Consider the following 20973-nt stretch of genomic DNA (forward strand, 5'->3'; position numbering starts at 1 on the left):
AATGAGCTTGCCAGTTATCTGCTAAAACACATCTCAATGATCAAAAGAAAGAAATATGTAAATCTTGAAGTGCCCACAATATGAAAGTGTTGGGAGGAGGGGACCCTTCTACAAATGAATTCTAATATGAAGAAACAGGGGAGGCAAGCTTTGTGGTTTTTAAGGTGGGCAGAATCTCACCATGGAGGATGTGCTGAACACAATGGGTCAACCAGCTTTTGAAATATCTACAAAGCCAATCTTAGCGAAGGAGGAACTATTTCTCTGAGGCTTCTCAGGGAAGGTACTGAAAAGGAATGAAAAGGAGTTGAAGTGACTTGCAAGGACTAAAAATAATTCATGTCTTTAATTAAGGATTTGTGTCATCTTCGACATGAAAATATAGTCCCTCTCAGAGAATTTTATGAAGGAATAAGAGAGAAGCTTCTTGTATATGATTATCAGAAGAAAGGAAACTTTGCTACCCAGTAAGCAGTAATATAGATGATGTAAGAAAGCCCATCAAATAAGTAATCCTAGGTAACAAGTTCTCCTACCCTCGATGACATTCCCATATCTATGGCATAGTCACTTTTCAAGTAGCCCTAAATGCAAACAGCATGATTGAAAACCACAACAACAACCTCTCCATTTGTTCTACTTTCCCAATGAGTCATTTCATTAAAAGAAACTATTATAGTGCCTACAAAGTTTCTACAAAATGTCTAGACATATTAGTCTCTAGATGCTAGTTCTAAGGCCTGATCTTACTAATAGTTTGATGGAGACTCTCTTCATGTGTACTCACAATAATGTATGCAATAACAACAAAGACAATAGAATGTTGTAAGGCTGCTACCACAAGAAGCATTTCCAACTCTCCAAAAGGTAGAAATAGTATAAAAGACACCATAGCTTTAATTCCTTGAGGCATTTTCCCTTTATGATCAAAGCCTCTTCTACAAAATAACCTCCCTGCAAATATTCCAACTTCTTCTTATTCTTCAAGATCATCACTAAAATAAAATGTTGAGAACTGAAGTTGGTACATAGAGTTTGATGAGTAGATATCAACTTGTGCAAAGGAAACCAAAAACCAAAATTAAAATTAGAAAGCTAAAATCAAAACTATGCACCCATAGGTTGCCAATCTTAAATAAAAAGTGAGCCCAAATTGAAAACAAAACAGTGAGGAATGAATTGTGTACCAATGAGCACTATCATAGAGGTTTGTATCTGTATTCCTACAATCCCCCATCAAATAATGTCCACTAATAAAGATAGAATCCTCTATGATAATAAAGAATGACGCCTGAGCCACATCCAGAGTTTTTAAAGAATAGTTTGAGGGAGGTGAAAACTCCAACAATTTTCTCCCAAATCTAAGGATATTGGTTCATACCCACACATATGAATGGCCTGGATTGTGGTGGAAGAAATCCACTACCCTTTTCCATTGTGGTTTCCACATGCTCTTCATTCATCACATTGCAATGGATGAACTCAAAGGTATTTCCCATCTCTGTGATTTTAACATCTGCTCTCAGGTGTTGGGCACCATGTGCTACAAAGGCATCACCTGTTGTCTCTCTAATGCCAATGGTTGGAGCAATGATGATTGCCATCTTTCCTTCAAGCCTGATCATATTTAGCTACATATAAGCCATGGATTACTACAGTAGAAAAGCCCATATAAATTATCTAAAATCTCAAATCATGTGAATACAAAAGCTTCCATAAATAAATTAAAATAAATCTTTTGTACGTGTGGGGAGACTGAAATCAAAAAAAGATTCAACTTGATATACACCCAAAATGTTGCAATGTTGGAAAAAAAATTAAGCCTAGTTTAATATGAAATCAAAGCAGTGCTTCAAATTGATGACCTGTAGTATCTCCAATGCCAGTTATTGCAGCAATGATGATTTCCATCTTGCTCAAATTCACATTCTCCAATTTAATATCTTCACAAGGAAAACTTTTACTATAGCTTAAATTAATGGCCTCCGGTGTTATTGAGGTTCCCCTTATGTTTTTGTATGAGACGTCAATGATTTTGAAATTCATATTAGATTCTTGTACAGCCAAAGCCAATATCTACAACAAAGTAAGTTATAAAGCTAAAACAAGTCTTAACAATGAATCCAAAACTAGAAAATAAGTAGCAGAACTTCTATGGTGACATGATACTTCAATCTTCAAGTTCCATATAGAAAAAAATCTAGCAATAAAATAAAATAAGGTGAAAATGTTTAGATAGGAGGATAATGATGATCATCTGGACAATAGTATTGGTCAATGATGATTGGATTCCTTACATTGTCTCGCTGAAGGTAGGTTGCTACTTGTCGGATATGCTGCAACCACAACTTTATTGCTTATATCTGTAGATGTAACAACTGCTTCTAGATGCTTCCATGTCATTTCATGACTTTATTGTGCTCCTTTTGCCTTTTCTTCTTCTTCATGAAACTCACTCTGGGAGTCTTGAAAAAGTTTTCCATCCATTTCCATAAAACATTTTTCTTATAGATAGCCTGATTTCAATGCTTGTTTGTATTCCTTTCCAAAGAGGGAAAAATAAGTGGCGAAATGAAATATTTGTGTTGGCCAATCAAACTTACATCTATCAAATTAGAAAATCAAACATATAATGCGATCGTCGTTCCAAAAAAATAATCCCTCACAGCCACCTGGCAATGGGAACTATTGGGGTAATGTTCAATTGGCCGAAACAAGGGAACCATGTAACTTTGAAATTAAGTTGCATGGGCATCTTCCAGAACTTCTTTGAACTCTCCTACCTAACAGTTTGCGACTAAGCCAGTACTCGACTAATGCATCATGATTTTGTTTCTGAAGACATTGGAATCCAATGACCACTCTGTGATTAAGAAAAGACAAGGATCTATTGTCATTCCATCCTTAGCAACATCCGCAAGCCTGCACAGACTAAAACAATAGAGAGAAATTGATATATCAAATAATTTCGGGTATATCCAGCAATCAAAGAATTCCAAGGGACCACATTTCAATCCTAGGACCAGGTGTCGTCATGCCACCACATAGTATCTAGAAAATGGAGAAACCCTAAGGGTTCATCATCTCTAGGGTACAGATCCATTTTCTTCTGGAGACAAAAACAAGCCCTAAGGTTAGGGTTCCATCTAATATAGAAAAACATTGCTGCCTAAGAAGGAGGGCTGACTTTGAACAAATCAAAGAGGTCATGAATTAGAATAGTTGGAACAAGATTTGAACTAAAATTCACTAGAAACAAAACTAAAGGTAAGAAAAATAACACAGGAAGGAACTATTACCTATAAATGGCATGATAGTGCCTACGTCCTCACGTTCAGGAGCTAAATTCATTACTGAAAAAACACTAAGCGAGCATAGACAATTGTGTACCCTCAACCGTTGGAGAAAAATGCGATCAAATTCTTCGGAGAGGGAATCATCCATACCCAAGCAAGATAAATGGTTTCATACCGAAGAAAGCTGAATGGTGGTTTCATACCCAAAGCCGAATGGTTTTTGTTATAGAGTGCCTCACATCTCACCAGAAGACGCAGCGGAAAAAAAAAACGTTCGAAGAGGGAATCATCCATACCCAAGCAAGTTGAATGGTTTCATACCCAAGAAAGCCAAATGGTGGTTTCATACGCAAGCAAGCCGAATTGTTTTTGTTATAGAGTCCCTAACATCTCACCAGAAAACGTAGGAGAAAAAAACATTTAGACTTTGTAGACTTTGAATATAAGACCAGGTTTCTCCAATGAATATGCAGAAAATGGAGAAAGCTTAATAGTGTAGGTGGTTACCCTAACCACCAAGGTAATCATGATCATGGATTGTTATGGAAATGTTAATTCTAAACAATGGTTAGCCAAACCATAATAATATATAGATGTCTGACAGACGACAATGTTTTAATTGTGTAACATGTAATCAGATGGTGGAGACGGGTACAAAAGGCAGTTTGGGGGAGTTGTTTTCAAAGGGAATGCCTTACAACGTATGAACTTGTGAATAGGCTTTGTTACAATACCGTGTGCCAATACCATGGCTTATCAATACCACATGTCCAAAAATCATAAGATATTTCACAATAAAAATAATTAATTTTATTTTTATTTTATAACAATTTTTAAATTGAAGGTAAAAGGAAGAAGGTTTTAATTACTTTTGAGATACATTGAAACTCTTTATACTCATCACTACTAAAAAAATTTCCATAGAAATTAAATTAAGGTTTTAATAAAATTAAAAATGACCATAGTTTTATATTTATAGATGTGAAATTTATAAAATATAAATAGTGTTAGTAACCAAAATAGATCCATCTTAACTAAGCATCCAAGGGATGAACCAAAGAAAATTGAAGGGGAGAAGGGTGGGGGGGTGGGTGCGTAGGGAGATAGTGACAAATATAGGAGAGAGAGAGAGAGAGAGAGAGAGAGAGAGAGAGAGAGAGAGAAAGGAGAGGAGCAATGAGATAGATAGGGCGAGAAGGGGAAGAGAGAAAGAGGGAGACACATAGATGGAGGGGAGAGAGAGAAGAAAAGAGAAAGGGAGATAATGATAGATTTGCAGAGAGAGAGAGAGAGAGAGAGAGAGACTGTGCATGTTTGCGGCTAAAATAGAGAGAGCGAATAAGAAAGAGAGACATAAATATAGAAATAGATATTATATAGTATTATATAACCAGCCTAGATCCATTTTAACCCTTGATCTATTAAGCACTTAAAGGGGTCAAATGTCTCGAGGTGCACACCTTTCCTCAGGTTTTGCACCAAAAAAAAAGGATTTCACCTCGAGAGATTGGATCCCTCTCGGCGCTTGATAGATTTGGGGTTAAGATGGATCTAGGCCGGTTATATGTATTTGAAGTTTTTATGAGGAAAATCATCCTTGGATATTTTGTATAATTTTAGAATAATTATATGTATTTTATGTATGGTTTTGTATAAATTATAAATATATATTTTTCATGAAATTTGTTTTTGCACATCAATACCAAAGCATGGAGTGTTTAAGGGGTAGCACAATGTTCTCATAGGATTCAAGGTAGTGTCTGGAATCCTCAACAACCTTTCATACAACACACAAAACATTATGCCTACCAAGTTTCAAACCTCATATTCACATTCAACAAGTTGTGTGCACACCTAGGGGTTCACATGCCTATTATGAGGAATCCTGACCATCACAAAGTCATCATGCAAGCCCAACATTGACATATGGTACCAAGAAGAAAAATAATGATCACCATTGTTATGAAATAAAACCATATTTAGCAACTAAAAAAATATTCTTGTAGTTTCATGTATTCCAACATAAATTATATCTATTAACTTAGGTGTTGGGAAATGCTATAATTTTTTTCTCCAATAAGAAAAAGACATCATTTTTGTATTAATATTAATGAAAATATGTAATTTAAATCATCTAACATATACTCATTTTTATTTACCTGAATGACATGATATTGTAATATTTCCAACATCTAATGTCCAGGCAATATCAAAATCCCCATAGGATTCAAAATAATTTCATAAGAGTCTAGTCCTACTATGTTCATTATATATGTTCAAACTAGATAAACAACATGGTAGCCAATTTAAAAACTAGTATCCTAATTTCAATGGATATGACCCTCATAATAAAAAATGTAGATATGCATGAAAACTTAAGTTTCAACTAAAGGAAATGTGTCCTCTACTAATTACACAACACTTCTCCTTGTAGGTATTCTTCATAATGTATTTGACCAAGCTATAAGCCAACTTCCATTTTGGATAATTTATCAATATTTTAATGTAGTTCGTTGTGAATGTGATAAAAGGGTATAACCGTCAAGGTTCTAATCAACTCCATAACTCTAATAGTCCATTGAGGCAGTAAGGAAGTGTTGAAGGAAGTATAACATTTCAGCGAATCTATCACAAATTTTGAATCCTCTATCACTTGTAATTTTAGATTGTTGAAGTGACATAGTTAAAATAACTAACATAAATGACTAATTTTTATGATTGTATTGCTTGTTAAGTAGTAATATTTATGTTTCTAGACTAAATTAGTCATTCGCGTTAGTCATTTTTAGTTGTATTTCTTATTAGCTAGTCGTATATTTTAACCTGAGACTAAATTAGTCATTTATGCTAGTCATTTTTAGTTAATCACTTAGGATTTCTCATTTTTTGTAGTATTTCACTTGGAAAAGATATGGTGACTATATTTCTAGTCACCTAGTCACTAATTTCATCATTTTCTACTAGTGAAAGGTTCCCACTTGAACGAGGCACCTGACATGGATCGAGATGCCTGATGTGCCCAATGCACCTAGGCAAAATGAAGTGCCGAGATGGAATGAGCATGCAGGACCCACCAAGGTAGAAAAACCACGCCTAGCTAAAATGGTTTGGCATGACGAAACAATTCAACCACCCTCCAAATTTGGGTTTCGTGCATTAGCTTGAATGGACTACATGATTGCCTATTTGGCATAATGTGTCTATATATATTTGTGATGAAAGGATGAAGAGGAGGAGCACAAAATGGCTAAGAAGGAAGAAAGAACTAAGACGTAGGTCTAAGGTGTGCTCAAAGGCATAAGCATAAAGGAGGAGGTACAAGTTGAATTTTTCTAGAACAACCACCCAAAGCTATTCAAAGTCATGGATAATTATGCAGAGACATGTAAGGTCATGTTCAACTATACAATATTCTATGAAATTACCAAACTATATGAGTTTCCATGGAACAATTGAGTCATGCACAACTGAACCATGCAAAGGTAAAGTTGAACACTAGAACCATGCAAAGGTCTCATGGTATGAGAAAACCGTGCAAAGGCCTTGTGGAATGAACGAACCATGTGAAAGTATTATGAAATGATCAAACCATGCAAGTATCTTTTAGGATGACAAAATCATGTGAGGGGCTTGTTGAATGACCAAACCAAGTTGAATGACCATGCAAGGATGAATTGGAATGTAGACAGGGTATTTGTGGTTGGTTTTCTATGGGCAAACTTGGTTGATGATCCAAGGGACTTGTGTTATCGTTCTTTGGTATGTAATATTGGATGTTGAATGTTGATGTGAATGCTTGGAATTATACTTGTGATGATGATTGAATGTTAATTCCACTAACATAATATATCTTACATTTTAAGAAGTATAAGTGCTAGAGGCATAGTCTAAAGGTAGTAGATGTAAGTTGGTCACACCCATTGCAATAAAATTTTCTCATATTGTACTTCTATATGACTCGATGTGCCTTAACTTGAGTGTATGCTTTCGGGGTGTGATATTTTACAAAATTTATTATTCCCTAATATGAAAATTATAAATTATTTGGCAATATTTTTGTAAAAGTATTGAAAGTTCTAATGATTTTAAATTGTCTTTATAAGAAATTGGCAATTTTATGGTTAAATGATTTCATACCATAAAATTTGGGCAATTAATTTTTAGAAAAAATGGGAATTGGTGAATCTTTTTTTTTTTGAAAAAACATGGAAAATTAGCCCACCTACTAATATGAGCCCCTAAAATTTTCCTTGTCTTTCAAACACACTGTTAGTCTATCAATGTATGTGCCAAAAATGTAGGGGATAAAGAACACTCTTTCTTGACTCCAATATTGATTTTAATTTATGACCAACCCTAAGTGGTCCTATGCTTAACAATAACATTCTCATACATCCTTTTCACAACAACTTTCAACTCGAGAGGAACTGCTATCTCTTCTAGTCTCTTCCACATCTTTGTTCTAGGAATGATGTTAAAAGCTTTTTGAATGTCAAAAAAATAACAGAAGAGATCAATTTTATTATTGTGGTATTCCTCTACAATTATCATTCGAGTAACAAGATTTTCCAAAATTGAAATATATCTCCTAATGCATCTTCACATTTCTCTCTTCTACCTTGGCTTTCAAGCATAAGGGTAGTCTTCTTTTCCAAAATAACCTCATACAATTTTGTGAAAATGTTGCTAATCATAATGATCTTGTAATTCGAGGGAATTCTTTTATGCCCACTCTTAAAGATGGACACAATAAGACTCTATGTTTAAGGCTTAGGGATCTTTGATTCATTGGGAAATTAAAGAACTTGTGTATGTGCATGATGAGGATAGATTCTCCCATTTTAAAATTGTCACCTTGATAGCCTCCAATGTCCTTAACTTTCCCATTAACAAACTGCTTAACTCCAAAATTAATGTCTTACAAAGAAAATATATAATCATCTACATGAGCATTTAAAATGACATCCATGGCATTAGGATATTCAAAGAGGTTTTAAAGGTAAATATTCTAGTTGTTCAAGGGAATCCAATGATTTTTTTAGTTTTACAAATAGAAATTTTCATCTAAAACTTTCTAAGGTTAAAGTAAGAAAAGTGCAATAATTGTTCTTGCTTTCCACTTCTATAGTATCTTTTCTCCCTTAGTAAGAACTTTATTTTTTGAATATTTAATCAATTTATTACTAATGGAATTTTAAATTTATTTCTTTTAATAATTTGGAAACGAGTTTGGATAAATGTTTTTTTTTAATTAATTTTATTTTTATCATGCCCAAAGGTGCTCTACAACCTAGTATATGAGGGATAGAGGTGCTCTAAAACCCACTGTATGAGGGATAGAGGTGCTCTACAACCCAATATATGAGGGAAATTTTGTCACGTAACGTTATATTAAAAATATGAGGGAGATGTTGTCACTTAACGTTACATTAAAAAATATTAAAAAATATTTAACATTACATTAAAAAATATTAAGAAAATATATGTGTCGGCTAATATATATTGTATATGTTGAAGATATGTGTAATGTTACTTAAAAAAAATCAATTAAATAAAAAAATGTCTACTCAATTTTGAAAATGATATATATACAATTTAAAAAGAGATCAATTAGCTTATTCATCGAATAACAAAGAAAATTAGATAAGGAAGCAAATGATTGAATTAGACATATTTTGTAATAATAACTAGGTAAATTTGGTGGCCTTAGGTTTTCTGTTATGTGATTTTTGTAATAATAATAACCCTATAATTTATTAGGTGGGGGTGGTTATAAATATTGGGTAACATATAATATTGTAATATTATATTTTATGTAAGCAATATATTTGTAACAATTAATATTGATGTGTTCCATCTATAAAGTTAACAGTTAATATAGATGTGTTCCATCTATAAATTTAATTAATAAGCAGATAAAAACTTTATATTTATAATAGGACAAGATTTTTAATCATCAATATTTACCTTGGATATTATTAACTTCTAAGTAGGTTTCTTTACAATACCATGGGCCAGTACCCAAAAGAGAAAGATAGAGAGGGAGAGGAGGGAAGAAAATTATAATACCATGGGCTACTACCATTGTCTATCAACACCATGGGCCATCTAGACTTTTGATTGCTATGTAATGGATCTAGGCTTTTAATTGTTACAATACCATGGGTCAATACCATATCTTATCAATACCACATGCCCAAAAACAATAACACATTTAAAAAAAAAAAAAATTACAAATATTTTATTTTAATTTAATTTTATAACATTTTTTAATTAAATCTAAGAGAAAAAAGTTATAATTACTTTTGAGGTATATCTAAACCCTCCATCCTCACAGATTACTAACAATATTTTCATAGAGATTAAATGGAGGTTTTAATAAATTAAAAAATGAGAATACTTTTATATATAAATAAGTGAAATTTATATAATATAAATAATATTATAATGAACTAGATAGATGCATCTTAATCAAGGATCCAAGCGAAGGGAAAAAGAAAAGTGATGAACAATGATAGAGGAAAATTAGTGCGTGATTCTTTTAATTTTTTTATTATTGTAGTTTCTTTAACATGATTTATCCAAAATATAGATTTAATATTTTACAACCAATTATGTTTTTTATTAATTTAAATACTTTCTTAAATACAATACAACGGGATCATATTTAAGAAAGAGAGTGAGATGGAAATGAGAATAGACTGTGGGAGAGACACATAGAGGTGAGAAACACAATGAGAGACAGCAAGGAAGAGAGAATGGAGGGGGAGAGAGGGAGGGAGAGAGATGGATTTGGAGGGGGAAAGAGAGGGAGGGAGAGAGATGGATTTGGAGGGGAAAGAGAGGGAGTGACAAGTGAGAGATGAATATGGAATGTGGGAGAGAGGAGACAAGGGAAGAGAGAGAAAAGGAGAGGATAAAGATAGGGAAAGAAGAGGAGGAGAGAGACAGGGAGACATAGATATGGAGGGGGAGAGAGGGGGAGAGAGAGAAGGAGAGAGGGAGGGAGATTGTCACTGAGTTGGAGGGTGGAGAGAGAGTGTGTGTATGATGGGGGGAGCGATGGAGGGAGGTGGAAGAGAAGGGGAGAGAGAGGGAGGAAAAAGAGTGAGGACTTGAGAGAGAGGAGAGAGAGAGGGGGTGAAAGACGTAGAGAGAGAAAGGTGGAGAGGGAGTGGCAAGGGAGAGAGAGAGAGAGAGATAGATATGGAGAGAGAGTGTATGTGTTTTCGAGGTGAGAAGGAGAGACAATGGGAGATAGAGATATATAAATGGGGTAGGTAGGGGGTAGAAGGGAGAGGAAAAGGGAGGAATGAAGCAAGAGGGATAGATGGGAGATAGAGATATAGATGGAGAGACAGGGGGGTGGGGGAAGAGATAGAGACAGAAAAGAAGAGGGAGAGACAAACGGATAGATAGATAGATATGGGGAGAGAGAGAGAGAGATTGTCATGTATGTTTAAGGGGTCGAGATAGAGAGACAAATAAAGAGAGATGGAGGGAGGTATAAATATAGATGGCAAGGGGAGAGAGGAAAGAAGAGAAAGATAGGGAAAGTTACGGAGAGGCAGATAGAGTAAGAGAGGGAAGAGAGGGAGGGGAAGAGAGAGAAGGAGAGGGGGAGGTAGATAGACACAAAATGGAATGTAGAGAGAGGGAAGATGAAAGAGTCCCACAGAGACAAATACAGGTAGAGAAGTTAGTCTAAGAAAGTCATGAATATTTTAGATTTTTACTAAAATAGATGTATTGATTTCAATGTAGTTGTTGATTTCCAATCCTATTTGATCACATGCACTATATGCATATATTTCAATGTAGATGTCGATTTATAATTCTATTTAATACCTTACACTAGATGCATTGATTTCAATGTCGATGTTGATTTCTACTCTTATTTGATTCTTGGCACATGATGCATTGGTTTCAGTGTAGATATTAATTTCTAATCCTATTTGATCGCTTGCATTAGATGCATTGAATTCAGTGTAGATGTTGATTTCTAATCATAGTTAATACCTTACACTAGATGCAATGATTTTAACATAGATCTTGATTTCTACTCATATTTGATTGTTTGCATTATATGCATTGGTTTCAGTGTAGATATTTATTTCTACTCCTATTTGATTGCTTGAAGAGGATGCATTGGTTTCAATGTAGGTATTGATTTATAATCATTTTTAATTGCTTGCACTAGATGCATTGATTTCAATGTAGATGTCAATTTCTAACCATATTTAATACCTTACACTAGATGGAGCAATAGAGACAAGGTATGTTGTTTACTAATGTAACTCAACTTAAATATTTGAATGGTCTACGATTCCAACTACTTTTTACATATGATGGATATGAGAAAATGGAAAAATTAATAGGTGTGACAATAGGAACAATAGAAGAAAATAGTTTCAGATTAGTTGCAATGAAGATTGTTTGTAATTGACTATATTCTTAGTATTCAAATTTTATATCTATCAAAATTGTTACAGTGACACTTTGGACTCAGAATTTGTATTTTATCATTTTTCATCATTCAAGTTACTAAGAGTCTCTCTCATCTCAACAAACTGGGGTAACTAAGCAAATTTTAAATCAAATTGACCAAATTAATTTTAAACATTTTTAACATAATTAAAATGATGAAAATAATTAGATGTTCTGTTATATACCTAGGGGGGATAATATGGGGTACCAAGGGTGGTACCCAAGGTAATAATGTAATAATGGGATGGGCCATAGTAATTAATAAGGTGGTTAACCCATGTCATGTAAGGGACCACAAGTAGTTAATAATAATGTAATGGGCCCATGGTATTAGTTGATGGTATGAGGAAACCATGGTAATGATGCATGGTATTGTATGTATGAGGCCTATATAAAGGCTAGAGACTCCACATGAAGAGGAAGTGAAGTATTATTGTATGAACATACATATGGCTTGTGGAGTGCTCTCCTTCCTTAAGGAGTGAATGTATGGTGTTGCCCTACCATAAGGGTTTTGATAATAAAGAAGCATTTCATATTATTTCTGGGTTTCTTATTGTTTCTCGGTATATTTGCATTATCTTGTATTCTTATATCAGATCTGTAATATTTCTGGGTCAGATCTACAACAATTGGTATCAGAGCTACAACAATTGGTATCAGAGCACTTTCTTGAGCAAACCGTGGAGAATTTTTTTTTATTTTTTGCAGGGATTTTTGGGTGGCGAAATTGCAGATCAGATATGTACGTTTTGGTGCTAGATCTGCAGAATATAATTACAGATCTGTATTCCTTGTGAAAAAATACCCAAATTCAAAAAAAAAATCAGTTGAATAGGATTCCGGATGAAGGAGATATCACTGATCTAAAAATTAGTGGGGTTGCAGACAATTTTCAGGGCAGCGATTTTGCAGCGCAGATCTAGACGTCCTGGTACAAGATCTGCAAAATCTAATTGCAGATCTAGATTCTTTGGGAAAAAATACCCAACTTCAAAAAAAAAATCAGTCGAATCGGAATCCGGATGAGGGAGATATCGCTGAATTAAAATCAGCTCTTTTTGCAGAAATTTTGGGTGACAGCGGGAAAGTAGCAGCGCAGATCTGTAATTCCAGTGTCTGAATCAGGATTTCTATCACATGGGCAGATGCAAAATGGTTGCTCCATTTCCAAAAACAGGTTATAATAGAGATTCTAAGCAATATTGACGAAACTGTGACAATTGCAAATTTTCTCCAAGTAAATGAATTTTTTCTTCGTGGCGACTCTACAATTTACAGGAAAAGATGATGGTCCTACTATTGAAGAATGCATACAAAGATACAAGTCCACATATGGGATATTTTGGAAGTTTCGAATGCTGTCTAATATGAGAGGCGAGGCTCAAAAATGGAATTTCTCACTTGATAACAAACAGTTGACCGAATTCTCAGATGCAGAATTTGAAAAAGTCCTTTTAGACAAATGGTCTCGTGCTAGAAAAAAGGAGAATGAGCCACGTAAAGGGTTATTTCCTACTGGTATATCTTTATTGCAGGTTCATGGATTGATTCAGAAAGAGAAAATCATTGTTTCTATCAATCCTAGTTGTAAACATAATTTTATCAGTGTTAATTTGGTAAAAAAATTGCAAGTCCCAGCAAAACAAATTGAACATACACAGGTTGATAATGAGGATGTTCAAGTGTACAAGGATTTGAAGATTTCTATGGATAAATATGCGTTGCATGGTGATTTTTATGCTTCAGAGATGGATAATATGGATGTTGTTTTGGGATATCCTTGGATGGAATCCGTGGGTACTATCAATATTAATGTGCAGAAGAAATTCCTGAAACTATGGTATAAAAAGAAGAAAATTACATTACAGGATATTTCCATCCATAAACAGGTAGAGCACATGGAGGCTGAAGCAGAAGATGTTCAAGGGACTGACATATCAGATGATGAGCCTTTGATGATCGACAATCAAACACAAACAGAGGCTGTAGAAGAAAAGGTTACAGGTAATGATACATCAGAGGAGGGCTCAGTGGTTGAAGTCATATTGAAAAAAAAGACACCACAACAGGCACCACCGCAGGGTGAAGTCAAGCAAAAGCCATCATGGATTAAAAGTTCAACATATCATCACCCACATCAACCCGCAAGACAACCATCAAGATGGAAACCAAGTAGTCACATGACGGATCATGAGGAGAGAAGATCCACCCACGGCACATCAACACAGAAGAGCTGCCACGGTCAACTTCCATCTCAAGCGAGCGAGGCACCAGCGAGATCGAGGGTTCACCTTTTTCTTGGATGGCTAGATGCACGTGCATGGTATCAGTGGACTACTCTTTTGAGTAGATCTTATTATTTGTGTTCTTCCCATGTTTCGGGGACGAAACATGCTTAGGGAGGTGGAATGTTATATACCTAGGGGGGATAATATGGGGTACCAAGGGTGGTACCCAAGGTAATAATGTAATAATGGGATGGACCATAGTAATTAATAAGGTGGTTAACCCCATGTCATGTAAGGGACCACAAGTAGTTAATAATAATGTAATGGGCCCATGGTATTAGTTGATGGTATGAGAAAACCATGGTAATGATACATGGTATTGTATGTATGAGGCTTATATAAAGGCTAGAGACTCCACATGAAGAGGAAGTGAAATATTAATGTATGAACAGGCATATGGCTTGTGGAGTGCTCTCCTTCCTTAAGGAGTGAATGTATGGTGTTGCCCTACCATAAGGGTTTTGATAATAAAAAAGCATTTCATATTATTTCTGGGTTTCTTATTGTTTCTCGGTATATTTGCATTATCTTGTATTCTTATATCAGATCTATAATATTTCTGGGTCAGATCTACAACAATTGGTATCAGAGCTACAACATGTTCAACAAATTTTGTATGACCACACACGACTAAAACCATCCTAGATCCATCTTAACACCTGATCTATCACACTTCGAGAGGGATCAAATCTCTTAGGTGCAAACCTTTCCTCAAATTTTGTATTCAAAAAATAGGTTTGCACCTCGAGAGATTTGATCCCTCGCTACTTTGATCCCTCTGGGCGCTTGATAGATCCAGTGTTAAGATATATCTAAGCTAGTTATAATAGGATTTAACTAATTTTTGACTAAATTAATAAAATTATAAATAACTTTATTATTATTATTTTAAATATGTTTTTTTAAGTACCAACTTATTTTGCTTACCCATTTTTATATATCTACTTAAAATACAAAAATTTAAATAATTAATAATCAATATATAATAATAATAATTTATATTTATATTTATAATTAAAATGTACATGCCCTTGCCAACCCATTGTTTTAGACCAATAACCCACAAGCTATGGAAAAGTAGGTTTCCATTAACCTATGGAAAAGTACATTTCTCATAAACCTTTTTTTGCTGCACTAAATAAGAAGACTTTACGTATCATATCAACCAGTCTTAATTAGAAAAAACTCTTTAGGCATCGTTACAATGCACCGAAACGTTTTCCTCTTTTCAGATTTGTCATCGAAAAAATAATATCGCTGTAAGATTATTTTATGGTCGGTGGAAAAAGTAACCTTCACATGTTACCCTCTATGAATATACAGACAAGGAGCACAATCCAAACCTTAAAAGGAGGAGCGCATCCGGTATTTTCCTTCTACCCGCCTAGATGCATTCTATAAATTTTAGTATGAAAAATCGACGACATGAATCAACGTCACTCAAACTTTTTCACCGCCACCTTTTGCCAAACTATCGAGACAACTCTGAAGAGACGAATTAAAACTTTTTCACCGCCAACTTTTGCCAAACTACAGAGAAAACTTTTTCACCGCCAACAAAGCACATTTTTTACTATAGCAGCGGGTGGCCACAGCATGCAAACGATTAGAATTCAGAAAGCATGACAACTCTGAAGAGACGAATTAAAACAGTTCTGTGGCTTATGGAATCAGCGTTGGCCGCTTGTTATTTAAAAAACACAGATTGAATAGGCGATGCTCTCATGACGGGGACACTAGGGTTTCTGGGCCGCACGATAAATTCAAAAGCTAACACAGTGATCTCCACGACTGGGATTGGGAAGCAGCAGCATCTGTGATGCCTTTTTAAACTTTGGCGATGTCGTTACAAGACACATGGGACAGCATAATTATAATTAGCATTACTTTGGAAGTTTTATAAACTACTGGTGTGGTTTGTCTCCGGAGAGGCATGGGACACCAAGATCATTATTAAAGGGAAATCTTTATTAAGGTTACTTTATGAGTTTAATAAAATATTTGCTTGGTTTTTCTTCCGTGCTCTTAACATATTGGCGACAACAACGACATTATTAAGCTTACTTTAAAATATTTAATCGCCTATTTGTCCGGTTTGTCTGCGTGGAACTATTTTATTTATAGAAATGCTTACCCACCAAGATTTGTATCCATTTCATACCACACAATTTAGTCTCTCGCTCATATTGACTTTGCAATCTTGATAATTGTAGCAACTAATATGCCAGTTCAAAATATTAATATTTACATATTAATTAATTCTGTGGTTAAAAATTATTGAAATCAAATTGGTGTATTCTATTTTTAAAATGGAAATTATATGATCTGCATTATAGTGTTAGTTTTGTGTTATAATTTTTTTTCATATATATTTTATGTTTTAAAAAGTGGTGTTTTTCATCTCTATTAAAATAATAATTATTTCAATTTATAATTGTTTTTAATATATAATGGGATCATAATTTTAGTGAAAATGTGTTTTTATTTTAACAATATATTGATTTTTACATTACTAGAAGCATAATATGTTTTAGCGATGTTTTTATAGAATTTTTCAAAAAAATCATTTTATTGTTTTTAATAGTGAAACTTGTTATTGAGAGCAATATTAATTAATAATATAAAATATATTAAAATATCAATTTTAATATTTAATTATTTAAGGAATTTTTTTTTGAAATAATAACTAAGCTTAAGATTTCTCTACATAATGTCTATTAGGTTTTTTTGACCTCTATGCCTTGCCTTTATAGCTAGTATATTCCTCTACCACAACATACTAGATTAGTAACAATTTCAATGTTGTCGATGCTTGTTTTCGGAGTACTACATGAGTGCCCATGGAGGGAGGGTTGCGACTCGTCCTAAAAAAACATTTTGTGTGATGAGGACTCACTGAGATCGACCCTAGGGGAGGAATAATTTCAAGACCAAAATATTGACAGGGAAATGACTGACACCACTCCACTAGGATCTCAATGGAAGAAACAATCTTGCTAAAAGTAGTCAAGGATCCCAAATACAAGGCAAGGTCCACCAAAATTAATTGGTTATATTCATTACATGAAATATCACTTCTCAATTTATAAGCATTCAACCTAGTGAAAGGAAGGGACCTGATGAGATGGACCCAACACAAATGGAAACCTAAAGGTGAGGTTGACCTAGAATTAGGGGCCAAAGGTTTTTTACAATTATTTTCATGAATATTGAAGATAGAGACAAGGTATTTGAAAATGGTCAATATTTCTTTAATAATGAATGTTTTTATAGAATTTCTAAAAAAAAATATCATCTTTTTTTTTTTAATGGTGAAACTTGTTATTGAGAGCAATATTAGTTCATAATATAAAATATATTAAAATATCAATTTTAATATATAATTATTTAATGAATCCTTTTTTCAAATAATAACCACTCTTAAGATCTCTCTACAAAATGCCTACTAGGGTTTTTGACCTCTATGCCTTGCCTTTACAGCTAGTATATTCCTCTACCATAACATACTAGATTAGTAACAATTTCAATGTTGTCGATGCTTGTTTTGGGAGTACTACATGAGTGCCCATGGAAGGAGGTTTGTGACCCGTCCTATAAAAACATTTTTTGTGATGAGGACTCACTGAGATCGACCCTAGGGGAGGAATAATTTCAAGACCAAAATATTGACAGGGAAATGACTGACACCACTCCACTAGTATCTCAATGGAAGAAACAATCTTGCTAAAAGTAGTCAAGGATCCCAAATACGAGGTAAGGTCTACCAAAATTAATGGTTATATTCATTACATGAAATATCACTTCTCAATTTATAAGCATTCAACCGAGTGAAAAGAAGGGACTTGATGAGATGGATCCAACACAAATGGAAACCTAGAGGTCAGGTAGACCTAGAATTAGGGGCCAAAGTTTTTTTTACAATTATTTTCATGAATATTGAAGATAGAGACAAGGTATTTGAAAATGGCCAATATTTTTTTAATAATGAGAGCGTATCATGAGGAAAAAAAATCATGATTTTGGAAATAAGCTTACTACATTGTTTTGCAGTAACTGAAGAGATGATGGTAGGCGGTGCTACCTTCGGTATCCTATATAAATTATTTCCCAAAGTAACAATAACAACGTGAGGCCTTAACTCATACACAACATGTCACTTCCACAAGTATGGTTGGCCTAATAATACATAACAAACATCAAGGGAAGAAATGTCACATAATACCTCATCTGTGAAGGGCTTGATGCTATATGAAAGGCCGCACTAATGGCTCACACGAAGATCTCGTCCTTGGTGAAGCCACCCGATGGTTTATGGTTGTGGGTGTCCTGTTGTCGGTAAGCCCACCCACTTCATGACCTTTGCTGAAATGAGGTTCTTTTGGCTATCGTTGTCGACAATGAACTATAGCAAGGAGCCCTTTACCCACATCTGTGAGTGGAAGAGGCACTCCCCCTCCTCTGGATCTTCTGGCTACTCCTCCTAGATCTTCTTGGTGGAAACGATGGCATTGGGGTTTGCATCAAAAATATGCTTCCCTTTGTCATTCCTTTGTCGGGTTCTAACTTAGAGTCACAACATGCAACTGATTCTCAAGCCTTCAGCTCAGCTAACAGTGATTACTTGGCCTAACACTCACTTGTGTTGTGAGTGAAGCTCTTATGGAACTCACACCACTCTCTTGTGCCCTTCTTCAGCTTCACGGTGTTGTTCTATTCTTGACTTTGGTGGGTTTTCCTAGGCCGCCTTGCCTTGGATTTGTCCTTTGTTCTATGGTTTGAGGCCACCTTTCCCTTGCTTTTGATTCAGAGATCTGAAGTCTCGCTTCTTATATTTAAACTACTACTCGATCTTGATGGCATATCGATAGGTTTTGCCGAGCGAGGAGATGTCCAGGAACTCCATCTCGTCTTGGATTTACATATGTAGGCAATTGCAGTACTTGAGTACTAGATATTTCTCAGAATCCTTAATACCCAACTTTGTGCGAAGGGTATGAAAAACACTCCTGCACATCTTGGTCCCTTCCCTACTGCAGTATTTTCCTCTATGTATTTATCCTCATAGCTCCCGATAGGGTAGTACTTCTCCTTAATGACATCCCAAACGAATTCCAAGTGGGTGCGGCTGAAAAAAATGAGGTTGTACTTTTATCCTTTTTCTCATAGTATGTTTCCCATGAGTCCTTGACGTGGGGGGCAACTTTCAGAGGAGCAAAAGCAATATTTTCTCAGCTGAAAAAATCATGAACATAAAAATATCCTTCTAGCATATTTAAAGATTTATCTACGACGTCTACATCTATTTTTCTCTCAAATATGGGAATGTCAATGTTTACTTGTATCTTAATAGGAGTGGAACCTCCAGAGTGGCTATTGGATGTGGATACATCATCGGTGGGAAACTATTGAAGGATCTAGTCAAAGTTATCCATCTTTGCATTCCTTTGTTCTCGAGGGCCTCCTCGAGGAATATTTTGATAGGATATTCTGCCCCCTCATCTTTCTCTTCTTCCCCCATGGGCAACCATCAGGGTTTTGAGGCTGACCTTGCAAAGGTTCAGCGAGATTGAACCCTAGATTCTTATATCCTGACCTCGTTGGGGACATGCAAAGAAAAACACAGAAAGAGTAGACTGCTCTGATACAACTGATTTGGATTTAAACATGAATGAAACAAATTATAGATATAACCATAAACACAAAGATGCAGTAAAAAAAACACTTCATTTTCATTAATATCAAATACTGAAATATGCTTACAAATAGAATGGAAATAAGACTAGCTCGGACGATGGTAACTTATCTCTGAGAAGAGATGTGGTGGCTACATGCCTCTGAATTGTGTTACAATGAGGTTCAAAGGCATATTTATTATTGAGAAACAATGGAAAATGCTAAACATCCAAAAACCTAACCCTAGGAGATGAAGCGCCAAACTATGCGCCCCGTTTGGGTAAATTAGTACATCAACTTCCCGAGATCATAACCTTGGTATACGATCTTTGTTTGACATGCATAATACCCTATTAGAAAGATCTATCCGAGGACCCCGTTTTCCCAAAAGATGTTGTTTATGGCCTCAAAATGGATCCGGAAGTTTAGGACCCAAAAGAACTTCAAAAATAGTAAATTGTGCTACAAATAAGGAAACTAAAAAATTGAAAGACACATTGGTGGGGGTCTAACTGGAATAGGTGGGTGGCCACCAATATCCACCTAGATCATCAATCCATACCACCGACAGTTGATTTAATCCCCAAAAGTGTATTTTGATGATCTGTTATGCTCTTGACCTGCGAGAAATTCTAGAATACCAGAAATACAAAGAAATATAGCCCATAACACAGAATAAAATAAGAAAAAATGCAGGTATTTTATTATTCAAAAACAGATTCAATGTTCACTTGTCTCTTCTATGGGTCAACCTCTAGTGGAGAAAATATCGATTAAAATAAGACTGGATGATCCTTCCTTTACTAGCTAAGACTACTTATAGCTAAATGACATCCAAAACCCCAACTACTAGTGGTCCCTTGCATAACATGTGTTAACCACTTTATTTGTTAACTATGGCCCATTTACAACTAACTGTGGTCCCATTTTTCTCATGCGGGTGAACCACTTACAATTATTAATGTGGGCTTTATTTACTCTCTAACTAACTATGACTATGACTCGGCCCATTGTGCTTATTACATAAATAAAGGGTTTAGGGTTGGACCCTAACATGCCCTCCATCATGAAAAGGAACCTTGTTCTCAAGGTTGATGATACAAAAACTGTTAAAGAATAGTGGATGGTTCCTAGTCACATCTTCTAGAGAGGTATCTCTCCACTTGACAAGGACTTCCTTGATCGTGCTACCATGAAGATGTATTTCATGGGTATTGAGGGCCTAT

Source organism: Pinus tabuliformis, chromosome X, assembly GCF_031772625.1.
Source record: "Pinus tabuliformis cultivar Carrire ecotype Pingquan chromosome X, CPIR1, whole genome shotgun sequence".
NCBI classification, from domain to species: Eukaryota; Viridiplantae; Streptophyta; class Pinopsida; order Pinales; family Pinaceae; genus Pinus; species Pinus tabuliformis.